At 46.2% G+C, this 8,404-nt stretch overlaps 1 pseudogene; it reads left to right on the top strand.

The window, feature by feature from the left end:
• Positions 1-1,162: 1,162 nt before the first annotated feature.
• On the top strand, positions 1,163-4,544 carry LOC125544026 (annotated as a pseudogene).
• Positions 4,545-8,404: the final 3,860 nt, after the last annotated feature.

The following is an 8,404-nucleotide window of genomic DNA, read 5'->3' as shown; positions in this document are numbered from 1 at the left end:
ACGACCTCGACCCGCGCCTGCGTCGGCCGCGACGGCAGCGGCCACTCCGGCCGTGCCGAGCGCCGGCTCCTCGCCGCACGCTGCTCCAGTTCCCGCGACCGCCCTCGCCTCTCGCCGCCCCGACCCACGACCTCGGCCCGCATCCGCGTCGGTCGCGATGGCGGCGGCCACTCCTGCCGTGCTGAGCGTCGGCTGTCCGCCGCCTCCCGCTCCAGCTCCCACGTCAACTCTCGCCGCGGCCGCCCTCGCCTCCTGCCGCGCCGAACCAGCCGTCCAAGGGCGAAGGGTGGCCTGTACGCTCCTCGGGGAGGAGGCGACGACATCTTCGGCTTCGACAGAGCCCTCCGCTCCCGTACAGCCGGTGCAGCCTCCGTCCTACCACCGTCGTCTCCAGCAGCGCTCATCATCGACTCGTCCCCGACAACACCGGTCGACGTGTCCCCGGCTAACTTAGACATGGGGCGGCATGTGTCGCCAGCTCCGGCATTGCCCCCTTGTCCCATTTCGGCTTGGCTCTTTGGTAGGTGTTGCAGATGTCTTGCTCCTGGTCATTGAGCGGCTGATTGCAGAGATCCCTTGAGGTGCTCCCGCTGCTTGGAGAACGGCCACTGGGCGCGTGGGTGTCGCAATGCTTGGCGTCCATTCAGCTCACTTGCATGCCTTGCCATGCCGCCATGGTCTCGCCTCGACACCGAGCATTACCGAGCTCCAACTCCTTGAGATGGTCCGATGGTATCCCAGCTCCCCTCCAAGGTGCTTCACCGAAGGTCCTGGGCATCGGTCGTTTCTGCTCACGCTGAGTCGGCAAGCCAATCTGAAGTACTGCTCCAGTCCACTCTAGCAGCCCAGGCTAAGCTCCTGGTGCACGTTGGGAGCTTTCTGGAGCGAGCGGAGGCTGCTTTGGGAAAGCTCTCTCTTGTGCCGGCTGTGTTGCAATCCGCTCCTATGTCACATCCTCCTAGTGAGGTTGATGTTGCTGGCTCAGTGGAGAACAGGGTTGAGGAGCTCTATGGTTGTTTCTCCCCTAGAGGTATGAGTGCTGTGCTGCTCATGTTTTGCTTCATTCCTCCTGCTCATGTTCTTGCTTCATCCGGTTCTGCTGATGTTTTGCTTGATTCGATCTGCTCATATTTTGCTACATCCGTGCTGCAGCTGTTGGATTAGTTGCAGCCTAAGCTTCTGCGAAGGGAGGGGACCAATGGCGCCTGTGGTGACCGCTGCACTAGGCGCGTTGGGTCCCCTGCTGTCAAAGCTCGCAGATCTGCTTGCCAAAGAGTGTGGCCGGCTGAAAGGTGTGCGCCGCGAGATACGCTCCCTCCGGTCTGAGCTCTTCAGCATGCATGGCGCGCTTAAAAAGTATGCCCAGCTAGAGGATCCTGATGATCAGGTGAAGGAATGGATGTCGCTGGTGAGGGAGCTGGCCTATGATACCGAGGATTGCTTCGACAAGTTCATCCGCAAGCTTGGCGATGGTGGGGTTCATAACGCCGGCTTCAAGGATTTCTTTCGCAAGACGGCTCGCCGTTTGAAAACGCTTGGAGCTCGGCATGGAATTGCCAACCAAATCAATGACCTTAAGCTTCGTATCAAGGAGGTGAAAGAGCTCAAGACTAGCTACAAGCTCGATGATGTTGCTGGTAGCACCTCTGGCAATGCAGCCGTGGATCCTTGGCTGGCTGCTCTTTTTGCTGAGGAGGCACACCTTGTGGGTATTGATAGTCCAAGAGATGATCTTGCCAAGTGGGTTATGGAAGATGGAAACAAGCATGGTCGCAAGGTGTTATCTATTGTTGGGTTTGGTGGATTAGGAAAGACAACGCTGGCAAATGAGATCTGTCGCAAGATTCAAGGGCATTTTGATTGTCATGCTTTTGTGTCGGTCTCCCAAAAGCCAGATACAATAAAAATTATCAAGGATGTGATCTCCCAAGTGTCCTACAGCGATGAATTCAAGAAAGATATGGAGATTTGGGACGAAAAGAAATCCATTTCAAAGCTAAGAGAACTTCTACAAGAAAAAAGGTAATTTCTCTGATTTTTGTTTCCATAAACATGTCTCGTTGTAAGCAGTCATTATTTCAACCTCTTATTTCTGCATCTACTTCTATTTTTTTTCAAGAACTAAAATACTATGCAGTTATGAAATATAATGGTACAATTTTGATTCCAGAACTTCGCGAAAATGCTTGGCAGAAGAAAATAACTAAAATCATTGCTCAAGTTTGAAAAAACAATTCAGTTACAATTTAGAGGCACACACATAAGAATATGTGCCTGCGCTTAGAGTTAACAGAGGCATGAGGTCAATGCTATCTCCACAAATTGAAGCTCCCACTGGGGCGCTCTTGCGTGTAAGTAAATCACTGGTGGTTGAAGCCATACCTTACACCTTGACTGTCCAGTAGTAAGAGTTTGCAACATTAGTTTTCTTGTCTGCACTAATAATCTATCGACACGAACATTCAAGAAAATATTGATGTAAAGGATTATGATTTCATTGAAATACCCGTACTTTACTATAGTTTGAGTACCTGAAGAATATGTAATATATCATTATTGATTGATGCTATTTGTTGACATCTATCAGGTATCTTGTTATCATTGATGATATATGGTCTATAGTGGCATGGAATGCTATCAATTGTGCATTTCCAGAGAACAGCTGTTCTAGCAGAATTGTAGCTACTACACGCATAATGGAAGTAGCTAGCTCTTGTTGTCCAGGTCCTGATGACCAGATCTATGAAATGAAACCTCTAAGTGACCCTCACTCTGAAAGACTATTTTTTAGAAGAATCTTTGGATCAGAGAATTGCTGCCCTCACATGTTTATTGAAGTTTCGAAAGCTATCTTGAAAAAGTGTGGAGGCCTACCATTGGCAATTATCAGTATATCTGGTCTACTAGCTAACAGACCACGTGTCAAAGAAGAGTGGGAGAAGGTAAAAAGATCAATTGGTTCTGACTTGAACGGAAACCAGAGTCTAGAGGGAATGAAAAACATACTGTCCTTGAGCTATAATGATCTTCCACCACACCTCAAGACTGTCTTGTTGCACTTAAGTAATTTCCCTGAGGATTATGTGATTGACAGAGAAAGGTTGGTGAGGCAATGGATTGCGGAAGGCTTTATTTCTGAAGAGCGTGGGAGGAGCTGTCAAGAGGTTGCAGAAAGTTATTTTTACGAGCTTATCAATAAAAACCTGGTCCAACCAGTGGGCATTGGTTATGATGGGATGGTTCGTGCCTGTCGAGTTCATGACATGATGCTTGAACTTATCATTTCAAAATCCATTGAAGAAAATTGGCAGCCAAACTATTTGGGAAAATTCTCAGTGTTTTATTCGACGATTATCGATCCAGGACATTATTGAGCAGGAGCTTGCATCTGTATTGGCAAAGAAAGATCTAAGCCATGTCCGATCTCTTATAATACCATCATCAGGTTGCATCAAGCACTTGCCCAGTCTTACTAAGTTTGAAACTTTACGTGTACTAGATTTTAAAAATTGTAAGGGCCTGGAGGAGTATGATATGAATGGTATGGAAAACCTTTTCCAGCTAAAGTACCTAAGCTTTAGTGGAACAGGCATATCAGAGCTACCATCTGGAATTGTGACGCTACATGATCTAGAGACGCTAGATTTAAGGGGTGCAAAATTCAAAGACTTGCCAGCTAGAATTGTTCAGCTCACTAAACTACAACATCTACTCCATGGCAATCATTTATGGAAGATACCAATCGGGATTGGGAATATGACAAACTTAAGGGAGATCACAGGCTTTGATATTACCATGAGTTCAGTAGGTGCAGTAGAGGAGCTAGGGAGCCTGATCAATTTGAAGGTACTCCATGCATGGTTCAGGGTGCAAGGTGCAGAATCTCAAGACTACAAGAGTCATGAAGAGATGTTTCATTCCTCACTATGCAAGCTTGGTAGCTACAAACTCCAGTCCGTGCATATATATGGTGGCACTCCATATCTATTTGAGTTATTAGATTCCTGGTCTCCTCTTCCATCTTGCCTCCAAAGATTTGAGATGGGCACCACCGAGTACTTTTTATCAAAACTGCCAAAGTGGATTACTCCAACACTCACCAGTCTTGCATACCTAGACATTAATTTAAGTGTAATAACAGAGGAGGTTCTTGGCATACTTGGAGAGCTGCCTGCATTACTTTCTCTGAAACTTTATACCGGCACGGTCCATAAAGACAGGCTTGTTTTGCCAGGCAGAGGATTCCGATGTTTGAAGGAGTTCGTTTGTGAACCTTTTGGTGATGGTGCGGGGAACCTTCTGTTTGAGGAAGGGGCATTGCCAAAGCTTGAGAAGCTTGAGCTGTCTTTTTATGTATCAATGGCAAAGGCCTATGGGTTCTGCTTAGGTCTTGAACACCTGCCTTATCTGAAAGATGTACGAGTTAGTCTTCGGAAGCGGGATGCCACACCTTCTGAAGTTGAGGCTGCAGAAGTTGCCATAAGGAAGGAAGCAAATCTCCATCTCAACCATCCCAGGTTTATTGTTGCATGAAGAAATGAAGGAATAACAGGAGGTATTGCTACTTTTACTATTACGAAATTCAAATAGTTCATGCTGTCTGCAATCAGGTCTATTGGTTTTCTTCTTGAATATATGTATTTTCCCCAAATCTTCAACAAGCTTCCTAACAGGCCCATATTCTTGTTTTCTGTCTAGGGAAACTGTTCAACTTAATTACAAGTGCGGGTGGCTGGACTGGAATGGAGTCCCGAAGTTGTCTGAAGCTCTAATAAAAATGGCCATCGTTGCCATTAGACTCGTGATTTTTTTTATTTTTTATTTTTGCAAGGAAGACTCGTGATTTTCGTTCTTGCTTTGCGTGTGAACTTGGAATAAGACTGTTTCTTCATGTACACCAGTACTACTTGATTGTAACTTAAATATTCAGAGAAAAGTTGGTTCACTCAAGACGTTAACTAACCTGGTGATATGCAAATCAGGAAATGCTTCCGTTGATTCAACCAGCAGCCAGAGTTAAATGCTCAAATTCAATCATGGTTTAGTTAGTTGCAAAATGGAAACCTTAATCGTAAACTCTCACAGTATTCACCAGAACAGCGCTGCCGACGCGCTCCTTCCAGCCGACCTGCCTGTGGTAAGTGGCAGTCTGTTTCCCCCATTCCCTCAGCTCAGTTCCTCGGTTTCCCCCATTCCATTACAGCAAGGTGGAGTGATTGATATTTGATGTGATGCCTGTTGTGTTGTGCACGGATCTGAACCTCTTTGGCAAAAAATGTTTGATCCCAGTGACACTGAATATATACATGGTACTCCTATAGGCCATGAGCACTGAACCTTTATTCCACTGAAACCACAATGGCAATGTCAGTACAGTGCAGAAACTGAACCTTTAATCCCAGTTCAGTTGTGTGAGCCTCTTATGTGAATTTTTTTAACAGTGTTTCTGAACACAATCTGTACAACACGAAATTCCTGGCTATCTCACACGGACAATCTTTGTAATTTTTGCATGTACAATGCTGTAAAATAATTGAGATGTAATGAAGCAAGTCTATGTAGACTTTTTGGTGTGTGAATATATTGACTGGATGGTGTGATTCCAGTGTGAGATGACAAATACCAACTGGCTGAGATGAGAAGATGAAAGCATTGTATCAACTGTTAGAATTTTGAGATGACTCCTTACTGTACTTTTTAATATTACTCCTTGCTGTGCATTCAGCCTCATAATTCAGAGGGGTTAGAATTTAGGGAAAGTCATAAACCAATTGAGCAGATTGAGTTGAGTTGAGCTTAGGCGATGGAGTATACCTTACGGTAATTAACTGTATTTCTGTATGTGTGGAGTACTTATATAGTGTGGAGTGTTGCTGTTAATTTAGCCATCAACTAATCACAAGTTTCTGCACTAACTTGACAGGTCTTTTTTCCTGAAAGTCTTGTACTCCTGAAACTGGAACCCTGCAGTACATAACTAGTGTAGTACAGTACTCCTATGGGGTGAAGCCAAAACAGTTCAGTGATTGTAGACACTGTGAGCTATCTCAATTTAAGTTACAGATCACAAATACTCCAGGGAGTATCATGGAGTAGTACAGTATTGAGAACATCTTCATCAATGAATTTTGACAGTTTTTAACTGCATTTATAGGACTACACAGCACACAAATAAGAACATTTCCACTGTCAAAATTACTACTGCTTAAATGTGATCAAGAGTAAAGTTAACATTAACAATCTCACTTCACATTAACAATCTCAAATCACGAAAATTGTTTGGTCCAGACAACATTTGACACAAAAATTGTTTGGTCCAGATAGCAAGAACCAGACAACAAAAATTCAGAGCATATACAGTGAATCGACATGCAAATTCAGAGTCAGGAGTCAGTGCATGATTTACAAGAGTCAGTGCAAGTTCACAGTATGTTCTGAAATTTGCTGCATGATTCATGGTATGTTCTCAATTTTTGCTGCATTCAACATTAGTCGGTGCATGATTCAGTCAAGAGTCAGTGCAAGTTCACAATATGTTCTAAAACTCTGCATACTCAGCAAACTGAATTTTTGCTGCTGTCATTCAATTAAATCTTTGTTGCTGTCATTTAAATTTCAGTTAGTTGTCACATGTGAATATTGACACTTATATTCATTCTCCCTTTATTCCAGTGATACTTATATCATTTCAATGACACTTATATTCTCTCTTTATTGGCAGTTAGTTATTGACAAAATTCATTCCATCGACACTTATGTTCTCTGTTTATTCAGTTAGTTACTGACATTCATATCAGCGTCATACTCCTGACCATCAGTCATATGTGAATCTTTACAAGCAAAGAGGAACAAAATGACTGGCCATTACAATCTGAGCAAATCATTCAATCTGACAAATTGTGTGACAAAATCATGCAATCGGAACAAAATGACTGGCCATTACAATCTGAACAAATCATGCAATCTCTTCTCTTCTCTATATACTACCTAAAAAAATGTAACATTCCCTCTCCCCTCTCCCCTCTTACATCGTCCCACCTTTCGTCCACCCCTCCACGCACGAGAACCCCCCCCCCCCCCTTTCCCCTCCCCCCCCCCCCCCTTTCCTCCCCCTTCCACCGGTTTTTCTCTCTTACTCGTTTTTTCATCTACTAGTGAAAATTCAGCGTATCCCAAATATGGTAATTATGGTAATCAACCAATTCACATATGGTAAGTCCATAACTCACGAAAATGTCAAATATGCCAATTATGGTAATCAATCAATTCATGTATGGCAAGGTTATAAACTCGGGAAACCAAATAATTAATCAATCTCTACCATAAAGTCATCAGATCTCTTATGTATTTTTTTAGAAAAGAAGGAATACCCCCAGCCTCTGCATCTGGACGATGCATACGGCCAATTTATTAATTATTAACACAAGACCTTACAAAGTCGTACAACAGTAAGACCAAAGCCACCATCTTCGCAACCTCTGTCGCTACTCCTATCTAACTGATGAAGGGGCGCCGATGGTCTGGGCCTAATACCAAACAGACCTCGCAGCGAAACCTAACATCTAAGACCTAAGGTCCCAACCAGGACGCCTGCCGGGTATGGGCACCCACCAGTCCGGCGTGCTCCTCAACCAGGACGCTTGCCGGATATGAGGCCGCCACAGCCACCTGCCACATATCCATCTTCAGAGCTGTATTGTTGCATCGGCATTGCCCGGTCTCGCTGCCGCTGACGCCACCACGATGCCAGACAGCGTCGACCTCCTGCGCGTGTCCGTCACCACACATCTGATGCCAAGCCTCCGCTGCTCCATGCCGCCAAGAGCCGCCGCCAAGAATATGTAGAAAGAAACACCGCTCCACCGAAAGGGAGGCAGCACACCCCCACCCCTCACCTGCAGAACCTTCCATCTGATCCCAATGTCCTTGGCGTCGCCTCCAGGAAGGTTACGATGCACGGGGCGCCGCCGACGCCCGATCCGCATCGGATCTTGGGCTTTCACCCGGACATGGGTTGGAGTGGAGAGATGGTGCCCTCAGCAGTGCCCCCATGGAGGAAAGCGGCGCAAAAAAGCGGCGTCGCCACTGCCGGCCAGCCAAGGCAACCAAGGTTTCCCCCGGACACCGATCTGCCCCACCAGAACCCACCGGAGGTGGATCCGGCAAGATCCAAACCGAACCGGGGACTGGGAAGGGATGCATGGAAGGGAAGGGGGCAATACCTCCAGATCTGGCACGCCTGCGGCTCGCCGTCCTCACGGCCGAACCCTCAGGCACGCCGCACGCCACGCCAGCAGGGGCCGCTGCCCCTGGATCCGATGGCCTCCGTGAAGAAGAAGCACCGAAGACCCCACCGCCACCTTCCCCGGCGCCCGCGCGGGCTTTCCCGGCGGTCGTCTCCGGT

Source organism: Triticum urartu, chromosome 1, assembly GCF_003073215.2.
Source record: "Triticum urartu cultivar G1812 chromosome 1, Tu2.1, whole genome shotgun sequence".
Lineage (NCBI taxonomy): Eukaryota > Viridiplantae > Streptophyta > Magnoliopsida > Poales > Poaceae > Triticum > Triticum urartu.
The sequence above is the reverse complement of the archived record's forward strand: the minus strand, read 5'-3'. Positions and strand labels throughout refer to the sequence as shown.